The following is a 17881-nucleotide window of genomic DNA, read 5'->3' on the forward strand; positions in this document are numbered from 1 at the left end:
CAATCCAGAGATAACCTTTCAGAAATTTTCGAACAGGAAGAGGAGATGGCAGCCGAAAATAATAATAATGTAAGGAAGATGCTTGGTGACTTTACTGCACCTAATTCCAATTTACATGGAAGAAGCATCTCCATCCATGCCATTGGAGCAAACAACTTTGAGCTGAAACCTCAATTAGTTTCTCTGATGCAGCAGAACTGTAAGTTTCATGGACTTCCATCTGAAGATCCTTTTCAGTTCTTAACTGAATTCTTGCAGATATGTGATACTGTTAAGACTAATGGAATAGATCCTGAAGTCTACAGGCTCATGCTTTTCCCTTTTGCTGTAAGAGACAGAGCTAGATTATGGTTGGATTCTCAACCCAAAGACAGCCTGAACTCTTGGGATAAGCTGGTCACGGCTTTCTTAGCCAAGTACTTTCCTCCTCAAAAGCTGAGCAAGCTTAGAGCTGATGTTCAAACCTTCAGACAGAAAGAAGGTGAATCCCTCTATGAAGCTTGGGAAAGATACAAACAGATGACCAAAAAGTGTCCTTCTGACATGCTTTCAGAATGGACCATCCTGAATATATTCTATGATGGTTTATCTGAGCTATCAAAGATGTCACTGGACACTTCTGCAGGTGGATCCATTCACCTAAAGAAAACGCCTGCAGAAGCTCAAGAACTCATTGACATGGTTGCTAATAACCAGTTCATGTACACTTCTGAAAGGAATCCTGTGAATAATGGGACGCCTATGAAGAAGGGAGTTCTTGAATTTGATACTCTGAATGCCATATTGGCTCAAAATAAAATATTGACTCAGCAAGTCAATATGATCTCTCAGAGTCTGCATGGAATGCAAGCTGCATCCAACAGTACTCAAGAGGCTTCTCATGAAGAAGAAGCTTATGATCCTGAGAACCCTGCAATAGCAGAGGTGAATTACTTAGGTGAACCTTATGGAAACACCTATAACTCATCATGGAGAAATCATCCAAATTTCTCATGGAAGGATCAAAAGCCTCAACAAGGCTTTAATAATGGTGGAAGAAACAGGTTTAACAATAATAAACCTTTTCCATCATCCACTCAGCAACAGATAGAGAACTCTGAACAAAATGCTTCTAATTTAGCAAATCTAGTCTCTAATCTATCTAAGGCCACTGTGAGTTTCATGAATGAAACCAGGTCTTCCATTAGAAATTTGGAAGCACAAGTGGGCCAGCTGAGTAAAAGGATCACTGAAATCCCTTCCAGTACTCTCCCAAGCAATACAGAAGAGAATCCAAAAGGAGATTGCAAGGCCATTGACATAAGCACCATGGCCAAACCCAAAGAAGGAGAGGAGGACGTGAATCCCAAGGAGGAAGACCTCCTGGGACGTCCAGTGATCAATAAGGAGCTTCCCTCTGAGGAACCAAAGGACTCTGAGGCTCATCTAGAGACCATAGAGATTCCACTGAACCTCCTTATGCCCTTCATGAGTTCTGATGAGTACTCCTCTTCTGAAGAGAATGAGAATGTTACTGAAGAGCAAACTGCCAAGTTTCTTGGTGCAATCATGAAGCTAAATGCCAAATTATTTGGCATTGATACTTGGGAAGTTGAACCTCCCTTGTTCATCAATGAACTAAGTGATCTGGATCAACTGACATTGCCTCAGAAGAGACAGGATCCTGGGAAGTTCATAATACCTTGTACCATAGGCACCATGATCTTTAAGGCTCTGTGTGACCTTGGTTCAGGAATAAACCTCATGCCCCTCTCTGTAATAGAGAAACTGGGAATCTATGGGGTGTAAGCTGCTAAAATCTCATTAGAGATGGCAGACAGTTCAAGAAAACAGGCTTATGGACAAGTAGAGGACGTGTTAGTAAAGGTTGAAGGCCTTTACATCCCTGCTGATTTCATAGTCCTGGATACTGGAAAGGAAGAGGATGAATCCATCATCCTAGGAAGACCTTTCCTGGCCACAGCAAGAGCTGTGATTGATGTTGACAGAGGTGAAATAGTCCTTCAATGGAATGAGGACTCCCTTGTGTTTAAAACTCAAGGATCTCCCTCTACAACCATGGAGAGGAAGCATGAAAAGCTTCTCTCAAAGCAGAGTCAACCCAAGCCCCCACAGTCAAACTCTAAGTTTGGTCTTGGGAGGCCACAACCAAACTCTAAGTTTGGTGTTGAACTCCTATATCCAAACTCTAAGTTTGGTGTTGGAGAGTCTCAACAATGCTCTGAACATCTGTGAGGCTCCATGAGAGCCCACTGTCAAGCTATTGACATTAAAGAAGCGCTTGTTGGGTGGCAACCCAATGTTTATTTATCTAACTATATTTTTCTTAGTTATATGTCTTTATAGGTTCATGATCATGTGGAGCCACAAAATAAACAAAAAAAATCAAAAACGGAATCAAAAACAGCAGAAGAAAAATCACACCCTGGAGGAGCATCTGTCTGGCGTTCAAACGCCAGAACAGAGCATGGTTCTGGCGCTGAACGCCCAGAATGGGCAGCATCCTGGCGCTGAACGCCCAGAACAAGCATGGTTCTGGCGTTCAACACCATAAATGGCAGCAAATGGGCGTTGAACGCCCAAAATGGGCACCAACCTGGTGCTGAACGCCCAGAGTTGTGTGCAAGGGCATTTTACATGCCTAAATTAGTGCAGGGATGTAAATGCCTTGACACCTCAGGATCTGTGGACCCCACAGGATCCCCACCTACCTCATCATCTCTCTTTCTATTCATGATCATCCCTTCTGTTTTCCATTTACCACTCACATCCATACACCCACTACCTTCAAAATTCAACATCTCTCTCCCACCCAATCCCACCCATATGGCCGAATACACACTCCCATCCATCTCCTCCATTTCTTCTTCTTCTTCATCTATTCTTTCTTCTTTTGCTCGAGGGTGAGCAACATTCTAAGTTTGGTGTGGTAAAAGCATAGCTTTTTTGTTTTTTTTTTCCATAACCATTGATGGCACCTAAGGCCAGAGAAACCTCTAGAAAGAGGAAAGGGAAGACAAAAGCTTCCATCAAGGGTCTATAGCTCAGTGGTAGAATATTTGACTGCAAATCAAGAGATCCCTGAGATACCTCAGGGAATACATTTTCTTCCACACAATTATTGGAAGCAACTAAGGGTGGAACATCAAGAGCACTCCATCATCCTTCATAAAATCAGAGAAGATCTAAAAGCAATGAAGGAGGAGCAACAAAGACAAGGAAGAGACATAGAAGAGCTCAAGGACATCATTGGTTCCTCAAAAAGGAAACGCCACCATTACTAAGGTGGATTCATTCCTTGTTCTTATTTCTTCTGTTTTTCGTTTTCTATGTTATGTGCTTATCTGTGTTTGTGTCTTCATTACATGATCATTAGTAGTTAGTAACTGTGTCTTAAAGTTATAAATGTCCTATGAATCCATCACCTCTCTTAAATGAAAAATGTTTTAATTCAAAAGAACAAGAAGTACATGAGTTTCGAATTTATCCTTGAACTTAGCTTAATTATATTGATGTGGTGACAATGCTTCTTGTTTTCTGAATGTATGCTTGAACAGTGCATATGTCTTTTGAAGTTGTTGTTTAAGAATGTTAAATATGTTGGCTCTTGAAAGAATGATGACTATGAGACATGTTATTTGATAATATGAAAAATCATAAAAATGATTCTTGAAGCAAGAAAAAGCAGCAAAGAACAAAGCTTGCAGAAAAAAAAAAGGGGCGAAAAAAATAGAAAAAAAATAGAAAGAAAAAAGAAAAAGCAAGCAGAAAAAGCCAATAACCCTTAAAACCAAAAGGCAAGGGCAAATAAAAAGGATCCCAAGGCTTTGAGCATCAGTGGATAGGAGGGCCTAAAGGAATAAAATCCTGGTCTAAGCGGCTAAACCAAGCTGTCCCTAACCATGTGCTTGTGGTGTGTAGGTGTCAAGTGAAAACTTGAGACTGAGCGGTTAAAGTCAAGGTCCAAAGCAAAAAAAAAAAAAAAAGAGTGTGCTTAAGAACCCTGGACACCTCTAATTGGGGACTTTAGCAAAGCTGAGTCACAATCTGAAAAGGTTCACCCAATTATGTGTCTGTGGCATTTATGTATCCGGTGGTAATACTGGAAAACAAAGTGCTTAGGGCCACGGCCATGACTCATAAAGAAGCTGTGTTCAGGAATCATCATACTAAACTAGGAGAGTCAATAACACTATTCGAAATCTAAAGTTCCTATAGATGCCAATCATTCTGAACCTCAATGGATAAAGTAAGATGCCAAAACTATTCAAGAGGCAAAAAACTATAAGTCCCGCTCATATGATTGGAGCTATGTTTCATTGATAGTTTGGAATTTATAGTATATTCTCTTCTTTTTATCCTATTTGATTTTCAGTTGCTTGGGGACAAGCAACAATTTAAGTTTGGTGTTGTGATGAGCGGATAATTTATACGCTTTTTGGCATTGTTTTTAGTATATTTTTAGTAGGATCTAGTTACTTTTAGGGATGTTTTCATTAGTTTTTATGTTAAATTCACATTTCTGGACTTTACTATGAGTTTGTGTATTTTTCTGTGATTTCAGGTATTTTCTGGCTGAAATTGAGGGACTTGAGCAAAAATCAGATTCAGAGGTTGAAGAAGGACTGCTGATGCTGTTGGATTCTGACCTCCCTGCACTGACAAACCCCATTTGTAGGATTTATCTTGAATCGATTTTTGGGGATTTTATCACCTTTTACCCATATTTATTCAAGAAATAGCATGGTTTTGTATATTCTCCTTTAATTGTGCTTGAATGTGAAAACATGCTTTTTAGGACTCAAAATAGCTAAATTTATTTCACCTTGATTCTATTAGATGCCTTGATATGTTTGTTAAGTGATTTAAGGTTTAGGAGGCAAAGATTGGATCAAGGGAATGAAGAAAGAAAGCATGAAAAGTTGGAGAACTCATGAAGAAATGAAAGAACCGGAAAGCTGTCAAGCCAACCTCTTTGCACTTAAATGACCATAACTTGAGCTACAGAGGTCCGATTGATGCGGTTCCAGTTGGGTTGGAAAGCTAACATCCGGGGCTTCGAAACGATATAAGATTTGCCATATTTGCATCGCGCATAGGGGCGCGCACGCGCACGGTATGCGGACGCGCCGATGGTGGCACATGACCCACTTAATGCAAACGTGGCCAGCGATTTTAGAAGCCTTGTGGGCCCAATCCAACTCATTTCTGATGCTATTTAAGCCAAGGATTGAAAGGGAATCAACATACTTTTACATACTTTTCATACTTTAGAAGTTAGTTATCATTAGTTTAGTTTTAGCTTAGTTTAGTAGTGAGAATTAGTTTCTAGAGAGAGAAGCTCTCACTTCTCTCTAGAATTAGGATTAGGTTTAGTTCAATAATCTTAGATCTAGATTTTAATTCATGCTTTCATCCCCTTCTACCTCTCAATTCTTTGTTATTACATTCATTCTTCTTCCATTCTTTTGTTGTAATTTCCTTTATGTTGTTCTTATGTTTTGTTGTAGATCTACTATTGTTCATTCCATTTTCTTTCAATTCAATAAGAGGTAATTCATGTAGATCTTGTTTCCTTTAATTGTTGTTGTTAATTCTTTACATTTGATTGTAGTTAGAATTAATTCTTGTTGTTGATTTACTATGTTTTTCTTTTGTGCCTTCCAAGTGTTTGATGAAATGCTTGGTTGGATTTTAGAGTAGAGTTTTATGTTCTTGGCTTGGAAAGGTAACTTAGGAACTCTTGAGTTACTAATGTCCAAGTAATTGATGATTGGGATTCATTGACTCTAGTTCTCACTAATTGAATTAGTGGAGAGTTAGGACTTATGGACTAGGATTGATATAGCTCATTTGACTTTCCTTTACTACTAGTTAGAGGATGATTTAATGAGATTAATCCTTGCCAATTCTCATATTGTGGTTAGTGATTAGGATAGAGATCCTTGACCCACCAACCCTTGCCAAGACCTTTTTAGCCATTAGTTTACTTTCTTACCATTTACCTTTCATGCTTCATATCAAAACCCCAAATATAACTCACAACCGATAACAAGACACTTCATTACAATTCCTAGGGAGAACGACCCGAGGTTTGAATACTTCGGTTTATAAATTTTAGGGGTTTGTTTTAGTGACAAACAACTTTTTGTATGAAAGGATTAGTGATTGGTTTAGAAACTATACTTGCAACGAGATTTCATTTGTGAAATTCTAAACCGTCAAAAATCCAATCATCATGCACTCAAAGTGAATTTTCTGGAGCTACAGAACTCGAAATGGCGTGCTTCCAATTGCGTTGGAAAGTAGACATCCAGGGCTTTCCAGAAGTATATAATAGTCCATACTTTGGCCAAGAATAGATGACGTAAACTGGCGTTCAACGCCAGCTTTCTACCCAAATCTGGCGTCCAGTGCCAGAAAAGGAGCCAAAACCAGAGTTGAACGCCCAAACTGTCACAAAAGCTGGCGTTCAACTCCACAAATGGCCTCTGCACGTGCAACACTTAAAGCTCAGCCCAAGCACACACCAAGTGGGCCCAGGAAGTGGATTTATGCATCAATTACTTACTCATGTAAACCCTAGTGACTAGTTTATTATAAATAGGACCTTTTACTAATCTTTTTGATCATCTTAGGATCTTAGGATCATCTTTGAACGCATTGTTCTTAGACTTTGGGGGCTGGCCATCTCGGCCATTCCTGGACCTTCACTTATGTATTTTCATACGGTAGAGTTTCTACACTCCATAGATTAAGGTGTGGAGCTCTGCTGTTCCTCAAAGATTAATGCAAAGTACTACTATTTTCTATTCAATTCATCTTATTTCGCTTCTAAGATATCCATTCGCACCCAAGAACGTGATGAAGGTGATGATTATGTGTGACGCTCATCACCATCTCCCCTATGAACACGTGTCTGACAAACACTTCTGTTCTACATGAAATAAGCTAGAATGAATATCTCTTATATCTCCTAACCAGAATCTTCGTGGCGTAAGCTAGAATGATGGCGGCATTCAAGAGAATCCGGAAAGTCTAAACCTTGTCTGTGGTATTCCGAGTAGGATTCGATGAATGAATGACTGTGACGAGCTCCAAACTCGCGATTGCAGGGCGTTAGTGACAGACGCAAAAGGATAGTAAACCCTATTCCAGCATGATCGAGAACCGACAGATGAATAGCCCTGCCGTGACAGGGTGCGTGAGCATATTATTCACTGAGAGCATAAGATGAAGCCATTGGCAAGGGTGATGCCTCCAGACGATTAGCCGTGCCGTGACAGGGCATTGGATCATTTTCCCGAGAGATGACCGAAAGTAGCCATTGACAGTGGTGATGTATCACATAAAGCCAGCCATGGAAAGGAGTGAGACTGATTGGATGAAGATAGCAGGAAAGCAGAGGTTCAGAGGAATAAAAAGCATCTCCATTCGCTTATCTGAAATTCCTACCAATGATTTACATAAGTATCTCTATCCCTATTCTATTATTTATTATTCGAAAACTCCATAATTATTTTATATCCGCCTGACTGAGGTTTGCAAGGTGACCATAGCTTGCTTCATACTAACAATCTCCGTGGGATTCGACCCTAACTCACGTAAGGTATTACTTGGACGACCCAGTGCACTTGCTGGTTAGTTGTATCGAAGTTGTGACAAATTATGAATGTGTAATCACGATTACGCGTACCAAGTTGCTCACGTGCCAGGAATAGTTTGAGCCTGGACATCACAATTTCGTGCACCACCACGCGATCGCGTGCCCCACATGTTCGCGTGAATTCAAATCCATTAACCCTAGTGACGCGAAACACTATCCCCATCGCGCCCCATTCTCTTCCCCCCAAACCCCCCCACTACTCCCTCTCTGCCCCCCACCACCCATTACCACCACCACTACCCCCAGCCACCCAGACCCACCGCCACGACCACCCCCCTCCTTCTTCCTTCTCCCCTCCTTCTCTTTCTTTCTCTCCTACCCTCATCCAGTCTGCAGACCCTCAGGCCACCACAGAGACTCCAGCAGCCCATCCTTCCGGTGATGACACTCCTTCACACCCATCTTGAGTGAGCATCGAGGACGATGCTTTGTTTTAAGTGTGGGGAGGTAGCCATCCCTGGCATATCTTTTTGGTGAACCACTACAGACTCTTTTTATCTTATCTTATTTATTTTTCTGTATTTTTATCTTTGTTTTTTATTTTTTAGTACTTGGACATTGTTCTTTTGCTGTATTTTTACTCTATTTCTGCATTTTGCACTTTAGTTTATACCTTAGCCAGTTAGTTTAGTTGCAATTCTAACTTATTAGTTATAGAAAATGTGGATTAATTAGTATAGTTTACCCTTTTAGCATATGATAGTTTGGTTTAAATTAAAAATAAAAATGGTGTAAACTGGAGACTTTAACATAATCAAAACAATCCACACACCTTGTATATATAGCATTACATGTTAGTTAATTAACAACATTTCATCAAGGAACAACACTAAAACTTTAAAGCCACCCAAAAAATTTTTATTGAGAATAATGGGAACTCTTAATTCTTACTTGCATGACATGTACAACTGATATATGCTTTTTGAGATGGAGAACACACAGCCTATGAGTTTTGAGCTTAATTGTATGGTTACATTTGATGATCGGATAATTTATACGCTTTTTGGCATTGTTTTTAATATGTTTTTAGTATATTTTAGTTAGTTTTTATTATGTTTTTATTAGTTTTTAAATAAAAATCACTCTTCTGGACTTTACTATGAGTTTGTGTATTTTTCTATGATTTCAGGTATTTTCTGGCTGAAATTGAGGGACTTGAGCAAAAATCTGATTCAGAGGCTGAAAAAGGACTGCAAATGCTGTTGGATTCTGACCTCCCTGCACTCAAAGTGGATTTTCTGGAGCTATAGAAACCCAATTGGCGCGCTCTTAATTGCGTTGAAAAGTAGACATCCTGGGCTTTCCAGCAATATATAATAGTCCATACTTTGCCCGAGATTTGATGGCCCAAAGAGGCGTTCCAAGTCAGCTAAAGAATTCTGGCGTCAAAACGCCCAAACTGGCACAAAAGCTGGCCTTTAACTCCAAGAAAAGTCTCTACACATGGGAGCTTTAATCCTCAGCCCAAGCACACACCAACTAGGTTCGGAAGAAGATTTATGCATTAATTACTCATTTCTGTAACCCTAGGCTACTAGTTTTCTATAAATAGGACCTTTTGCTATTGTATTTTCATCTTTGGACGTTTAGTCCCTAAACCTTGGAGGCTGGCCATTTGGCCATGCTTACACCATTATCACTTTTGTATTTTTAACGGTAGAGTTTCTACACACCATAGATTAAGGTGTGGAGCTCTGCTGTTCTTCATGAATTAATACAATTACTATTGTTTTTCTATTCAACTCAAGTCTATTTCTTATCCAAGAACATGATGAATGTGATGATTATGTGACACTCAACACCATTCTCACCTATGAACGCATGATTGACAACCACTTCCGTTCTACATGCAAACAAGCTTGAATGTGTATCTCTTGGGTTTCTAATCTAAGATTGGAACCTTCGTGGTATAGGCTAGAATTATTGGTGGCCATTCCTAAGATTCGGAATGTCTAAACCTTGTCTGTGGTATTCTGAGTAGGATCTAGGAAGGGATGACTGTGACGAGCTTCAAACTCGCGATTGTTGGGCGTGTGACAGACACAAAAGGATCAATGGATCCTATTCCAACATGATCGAGAACCGACAGATGATTAGCCGTGCAGTGACAGCGTGCGTAGAACATTTTCACTGAGAGGACGGGAAGTAGCCATTGACAACGGTGATGCCCAACATAAAGCTTGCCATGGAAAGGAGTATGAATGATTGCAAGAAGGCAATGGGAAAGCAGAGGTTCAAGAGGAACAAAGCATCTTCATACGCTTATCTGAAATTCCTACCAATGAATTACATAAGTATCTTTATCTTTACTTTATGTTTTATTTATCTTTTAATTATCCATCCTCCATAACCATTTGAATCCGCCTGACTGAGATTTAAAAGATGACCATAGCTTACTTCAAGCCGACAGTCTCCCTGGGATCGACTCTTACTCATGTAAGGTATTACTTGGACGACCCAGTACACTTGCTAGTTAGTTGTACGGAATTGTGACAAAGTGTGCTTCACATTTGAGAGCTCCAAGTCTTTGGTGCTATTGTTGATGATCACAATTTTGTGCACCAACATTCAAACCATAATTTTATTCCTGTGTGTTTTGCCCTTCTTTTTTATTCTGATGTTCTTTACTTTGTTTTAATCTATATGTCCAATTATAGAATATAGATACATACTAAGAGATGATTGAGGCCATCATTTGAATTTTTTCTCACTTATCCCAAATTAGCCTACCTTTTTACATCACCCTTGTTAGCCCCCTTGAGCTTTTAAATCCCCTTCTATTCTATAACCACATTACAATCCTTAAGTAGAAAAATAAAATAAAAATCCCAAGTTGAATCCTTGGTTAGCTTAAGATAGAAATTATGTATTCTTTAAGTGTGGGGAATTTTTATGGGAACATGGGATGATAGAAACAAAGTAGGAATTTAAAAGGGGATAAGATGTTTCAAAATAAAAATTTGGGAAGCATGCTCATGTGAAATCAAAACAATTACCAGATGCATTGAAAAAAAATTTAATTTATAAAGGGGATACAAAAATTCCCCAATTGTAAAATAAAAAGAATCAATGCACATGGGACAAAGTTAAAATTAATGCATGAGTTTGCACTGCAAAGTGGAAAAAAATTTTGGGCAAATAGGTTAAGAAACTTTGATTTATAAAATATGTATGTTAGGTGAGATCTTAGACTAATCAAGGATTCACTTATTAGCTCACTTAGCCTTATACATATACCCTTACCTTTACCATGGCCCCATTACAACCTTGAAAAAGACCTCATGATTTTTGTATGTCTGTATTCTATAATTGTTGATTGGTTAGATGAAGAACAAAGTTATAGAAAGTAAGGATAAAAAGAAGAATAGAGTGATTAACCCAATAAACACTGAGTGACTAGAGAGTAAACACAAAATCCAGTGAGGGTTCAATAGCTCATCACCATATATCTCTGCTTAAATTGTTAATTGTCTTGCAAGTTTGTAAAATATTTTTGCCCATCCCAATTGTTAAAGTGCTTTAACATTATCTAGGGTTTGGCTATGCATATATGATTCCTTGAGGATGTGAATTAATTTGACTACATGTAAGTTTTATATACAAGTGAATAACAATTAGAATTACATGATTCATTTAGATAGTTGCATTTAGAATAGATTGCATTGCATGAGATTCCACCACTTTAACCTTACTTTACTCTTTATCTTGGATTTAGCATGAGGACATGCTATTGTTTAAGTGTGGGGAGGTTGATAAACCCATATTTTATGATATATATTGTGCTCAATTTAAGTGATTTACTCAACCCTTCACCCACTTATTCATGTAAATTGCATGGTTTTACTTTCCCTTCCTTATTATGTGATATATGTAAAAAACATGTTTCCTATGCTTTAAAAATAATTATTTTAATTACCTTTTATTACCATTCGATGCCGTGATTTGTGTGTTGAGTAGTTTCAGATCTTCTAAGGCAGGAATGACTTAAAGGATGGAAAAGAAAATATACAAAAATGGAAGGAAAGCACAAAATGGAGTTTTTGAAGAAACTAGCAGCGACGCGAACGCATGGACGACGCGGCCGTATGCCTAGCGCGAAAAGGCAGCAACGCGAACGCATGACTGACGCGGACGCGCGCCTTGAGCAGAATACAGATGACGCGTACGCGTGACCGAAGCGAACGCGTGATAAGGAAAACTCCCAGATGACGCGACCGCGTGACCCACGCGGACGCGTGACAGACGCCACGCACCAGAAACTACAAAAAACGCTCCCAGCAACTTTTGAAATGCTTTTTGGCCCAGATCCAAGTCCTGAAGGCGCAGATTAGAGGTTATAAAGTGGGGGAATACATCCATTCATAGAGAGCCTTCAATTATTTACTTTTCATAGTTTAAATGTAGTTTTTAGAAAGAGAGGTTCTTTCCTCTCTCTTAGGTTTTAGGATTAGGATTCCTTTTAAGGATTTAGAATTTCAACTCTTCATCAGGTTCAATATTTCTTTTACTTTATATTTCTCTTTTACTTTTAGATACTTTAATTCTATCCTTTAATTACTTATGTTGCCAGATTGGCTTATGAACTCTTTATGTTTAGATTGATTTTCTCTTATTTAATACAATTGAGGTATTTCAGATCCAAGATTCTTATTTAACTTTTTATATTATTGGCTTTAATTGATTAACTGGAAGCTCTTGAGTTATCAACTATCCGTGATTGGTTGTTATGTCGGCTAAATTGACTGGTATTCCACTAACTCTAGTCTTTCCTTAGGAGTTGGTTAGGACTTGGGAATCTAACTAATTAGTTCACTTGACTTTCTCTTGCTTTCATAAGGGTTAACTTAGTGGGATTAACTTCCATTCTCATAGGAGTAACTAGGATAGGACTTCCGAATTTTCATACCTTGCCAAGAGTTTATTTTACAGTTATTTATTTATTTTATTTGTCATTTAAATTACTTGTTCCTTACCTTTAAAACCCCCAATTTACAAAACTCATAACCATTAATAAGAAAATACCTCCCTGCAGTTCCTTGAGAAGACGACCCGAGGTTTAAATACTTCGGTTATCAATTTTAAAGGGGTTTGTTACTTGTGACAACCAAAACGTTTGTACAAAGGGATTTTCTGTTGGTTTAGAAACTATACTTATAATTTGATCATATTTTTATATTTCTTTACCGATAAAAAATCAATCGTCAAAATGGAGCCGTTGTCGGGGAACTGCAAACGTGTTCCTTATTATTGGTTATTGTAAATATTTTTCTTTTATTTGCTTATTTGTTTTTGTTTTTCCCTTTTTATTTTAGCTACTATGAATTCTCACCCCTCTTGCTTTGAGTTTGGTTCTGAATTTGTTGAAGGAAACGAAAGTTAAAGCAGGAACATGCATCAAGGTCAGAGCAATCAAAGATGGATGGAGCCAAGAGGATCTGATCAACCCTTTAGGCAACATAACCCTCAAAGATATCATGGACGAGGACCACTATACAATGCATACCAAGCTAATAGACATGGTGGACCACCTTGAAATTACCAACAAGCCCCACCCTGTGCTTATAGACCATCCTCTTAACATAGATTTGGACCACCACACTCACAAGTTCTTTTTCACCATTCACCACCATATGACCCTTACCCACCACAATCCCAATCCAATTACTCCCAAGAACCACCACATTATTATTTTGAACCCTCTCCCTCAACCAGTGAACCCTCATACCCACCCCAACCTCCAATGAATGACAAACTTCGTGTTCTTCTTCAAGGAAAAGCAAGGATACAAAAGGGCATACTGGAACTCACTACTGCCTTAACCGAGGTAGTAAATATAATAGCCTCCCGATATCTGAGAACTCAAAGTACTCCCATGGCTGCATGTGGAGAATCAAAAGAAGAGCGTAGCATTAAGGAAACACTAGAAACTCCGGTGGACAATGAGGAGCATGGCTTTGTATTGGAACAAGTAGAGGAAGCCATGATAGCTATAGAGGAAGAAGTGGTTGAAGATTTAGGAGATGCTGAACCTCCATGGGAATCAAGAACTGTAAAGGATTCCGCTGAGAAGTCCGAAATTGATGCCAAGGAGGACAGTGCACAACCTCCAATGCATATACCTTGTGAAAAATTGGACGGAACAGACCAAGAAGTTGATTCCATGGGCAGTGATGATCATGGATCAAGCTCTCCTAGTCATGAACTTGCATCCGCAATTGAATTCCTTGAGCCTGAAGAACCTTATCCAAGTGAATACGAAGATGACGTCGTGGTAGATTTCTCTCAACCTCCGACGTATGACTTAAGTGATGAGGAAGACATAGAAGACTTTGATCAGGCGCAGTTGCAGTTGAAGAGTTTTGCAAAGAAGTGGAGGAATTCACAGAAGAATACAAGGGAGTAGAGCTTACAGAACCACTGGAAACACCTGTCCCAAGGCCATTACCACCTAATACAAGCTTCAAGTGGGTACAATCCTTAACCTTTATCTTTACTTTTCCACTTGAATATGGTTTGCTTGAAATAGATGGCCAGCTTGGAGCTCTCTGCGGCTTTAAGAGCAAGAGAGAAATGGCTCGTACTCAGAGCTGGTGTACAAGATTCAATAAGGTTCCACGCTTCAATTTGAAGTGCACGGATTGGTACCAACTTCAATTGAATGGGTCTCGGAAGACGTTTGGTCATCTTGGTGAGAATACAATTTCTAAACCACCCGGATCGAAGAGTATAGATCAAGACAACGGCAGATCTAAAGGCAAAGTTTGGAATCCTGGAATCTATTCTGACATTCGTCACCCCGAGAGCCTGAGAATCTGTTTGAAGCTGCTCAAAAGCTTTACATGCCTAGTTTGGGACCCCGGAGGCTGTTGGCATTCCAAACATTGGTGGAGATTTCTGGATGAATTTAAGCATAAGCCACCATAACAGCTCATCCAATGTCCAACTTAAGGACTTTAACTAAAAGTGCTAGGTGGGAGACAACCCACCATAGTATGGTCGTTTCTTTTTCAGTTTTATTTCGTTTTGTTTATTTTTATATTATATTATTTTTATTGAACCTGAATATTATTCATAAGCATTGCATACTACATAATTGCATAATTGCATAAAAAAAAAGGGGTGCAACGTGACCGTGTTGCTAACGCGTTCGCATCAGTAGCGAAAAACACCTCCCACGCGTTCGCGTCAATCATGCGAACGCGTGATCTGGAAATCGGCGTAAAAATCTAACGCCCAGAAATCTGGGCTGGAATCGTGCGGCTGGTGTGCGTTTAGCACAAAATGGCCCACGCGTTCCCATCCCTGATGCGAACGCGTCACTTGCAAAACACCCATCCCACGCGAAAGCGTGAGCGACACGTTCGCGTCGCATAGATATTATGGCAGCCCAATGGAGACAGAGAGTTGCGCTGAAACGACGATGGAATTGTGCGTTTAGCACAATTTCTAGCAATGCGCTCGCGTGCCTCACGCAACTGCGTCATTCATCCTTTTACCCATTCCATGCGATCGCGTCACTCACGCGATCACGTCAACCCCATTCCACCCTAGCCACGCGATCGCGTGTCCCACGCGTTCGCGTGGATTCAAATCCATTAACCCTAGTGACGCGATACCCTACCCCCATCGCACCCCATTCTCTTCCCCCAAACCCCCCCCCACTGCTCCCTCTCTGCCCCCACCACCCATTACCACCACCACTACCCTCAACCACCCAGACCCACCACCACGACCACCCCCCTCCTTCTTCCTTCTCCCCCCTTCTCTTTCCTTCTCTCCTACCCTCATCCAGTCTGCAGACCCTCAGGCCACCACAGAGACTCCAGCAGCCCATCCTTCCGGTGATGACACTCCTTCACACCCAGCTTGAGTGAGCATCGAGGACGATGCTTTGTTTTAAGTGTGGGGAGGTAGCCATCCCTGGCATATCCTTTTGGTGAACCACTACAGACTCTTTTTATCTTATCTTGTTTATTTTTCTGTATTTTTATCTTTGTTTTTTTTTTTCAGTACTTGCACACTGTTCTTTTGCTGTATTTTTACTCTATTTCCGCATTTTGCACTTTAGTTTATACCTTAGCCAGTTAGTTTAGTTGCAATTCTAACTTATTAGTTATAGAAAATGTGGATTAATTAGTATGGTTTACCTTTTTAGCATATGATAGTTTGGTTTAAATTAAATATAAAAAGGAAGTAAACTGGAGACTTTAACATAATCAAAACAATCCACACACCTTGTATATATAGCATTACATGTTAGTTAATTAACAACAATTCATCAATGAACAATACTAAAACTTTAAAGCCACCCAAAAAATTTTTATTGAGAATAATGGGAACTCTTAATTCTTACTTGCATGACATGTACAACTGATATATGCTTTTTGAGCTGGAGAACACACAGCCTGTGAGTTTTGAGCTTAATTGTATGTTTACATTCAAACCATAATTTTATTCCTGTATGTTTTGCCCTTCTTTTTTATTCTGATGTTCTTTACTTTGTTTTAATCTATATGTCCAATTATAGAATATAGATACATACTAAGAGATGATTGAGGCCATCATTTGAATTTTTCCTCACTTATCCCAAATTAGCCTACCTTTTTACATCACCCTTGTTAGCCCCCTTGAGCTTTTAAATCCCCTTCTATTCTATAACCACATTACAAGCCTTAAGCAGAAAAACAAAATAAAAATCCCAAGCTGAATCCTTGGTTAGCTTAAGATAGAAATTATGTATTCTTTAACTGTGGGGAACTTTTATGGGAACATGGGATGATAGAAACAAAGTAGGAATTTAAAAGGGGATAAGATGTTTCAAAATAAAAATTTGGGAAGCATGCTCATGTGAAATCAAAACAATTACCAGATGCATTGAAAAAAAAATTTAATTTATAAAGGGATACAAAAATTCCCCAATTGCAAAATAAAAAGAATCAATGCACATGGGACAAAGTTAAAATTAATGCATGAATTTGCACTGCAAAGTGGAAAAAAAATTTTGGGCAAATAGGTTAAGAAACTTTGATTTATAAAATATGTATGTTAGGTGAGATCTTAGACTAATCAAGGATTCACTTATTAGCTCACTTAGCCTTATACATATACCCTTACCTTTACCTTGGCCCCATTACAATCTTGAAAAAGACCTCATGATTTTTGTATGTCTGTATTCTATAATTGTTGATTGGTTACATGAAGAACAAAGTTATAGAAAGTAAGGATAAAAAGAAGAATAGAGTGATTAACCCAATAAACACTGAGTGACTAGAGAGTAAACACAAAATCCAGTGAGGATTCAATAGCTCATCACCATATATCTCTGCTTAAATTGTTAATTTTCTTGCAAGTTTGTAAAATATTTTTACCCATCTCAATTGTAAAAGTGCTTTAAAATTATCTAGGGTTTGGCTATGCATATATGATTCCTTGAGGATGTGAATTAATTTGACTACATGTAAGTTTTATATACAAGTGAATAACAATTAGAATTGCATGATTCATTTAGGTAGTTGCATTTAGAATAGATTGCATTGCATGAGATTCCACCACTTTAACCTTATCTTACTCTTTATCTTGGATTTAGCATGAGGACATGCTGTTGTTTAAGTGTGGGGAGGTTGATAAACCCATATTTTATGATATATATTATACTCAATTTAAGTGATTTATTCAACCCTTCACACACTTATTCATGTAAATTGCATGGTTTTACTTTCCCTTCCTTATTATGTGATATATGTGAAAAACATGTTTCCTATGCTTTAAAAATAATTATTTTAATTACCTTTTATTACCATTCGATGCCGTGATTTGTGTGTTGAGTAGTTTTAGATCTTCTAAGGCAGGAATGACTTAAAGGATGGAAAAGGAAAGATACAAAAATGGAAGGAAAGCACAAAATGGAGTTTTTGAAGAAACTGGCAGCAACGCGAACGCATGAACGACGCGGCCGTATGCCTAGCGCGAAAAGGCAGCGACGCGAATGCATGACTGACGCGGATGCGCGCCTTGAGTAGAATACAGATGATGCGTACGCATGAACGAAGCGAACGCATGATAAGGAAAACTCCGAGATGACGCGACCGCCTGACCCTCGCGGATGCGTGACAGACGCCACGCACCAGAAATTGCCGAAAACGCTCCCAGCGATTTCTGAAACCCTTTTTAGCCCAGAACCAAGTCCAGAAGGCACAAATTAGAGGTTATAAAGTG

The 17881-nt window shown here is 39.0% G+C and overlaps 1 non-coding gene across 1 annotated transcript; it reads right to left on the bottom strand.

The window, feature by feature from the left end:
- Window positions 1-441: 441 nt before the first annotated feature.
- On the bottom strand, window positions 442-549 carry LOC112767981 (small nucleolar RNA R71). The gene has a single exon (XR_003185421.1). It is a non-coding gene; the product is annotated as a small nucleolar RNA R71 (small nucleolar RNA).
- Between the last annotated feature and the right edge of the window lie 17332 nt (window positions 550-17881).

This window comes from Arachis hypogaea, chromosome 17 (assembly GCF_003086295.3).
Source record: "Arachis hypogaea cultivar Tifrunner chromosome 17, arahy.Tifrunner.gnm2.J5K5, whole genome shotgun sequence".
Lineage (NCBI taxonomy): Eukaryota > Viridiplantae > Streptophyta > Magnoliopsida > Fabales > Fabaceae > Arachis > Arachis hypogaea.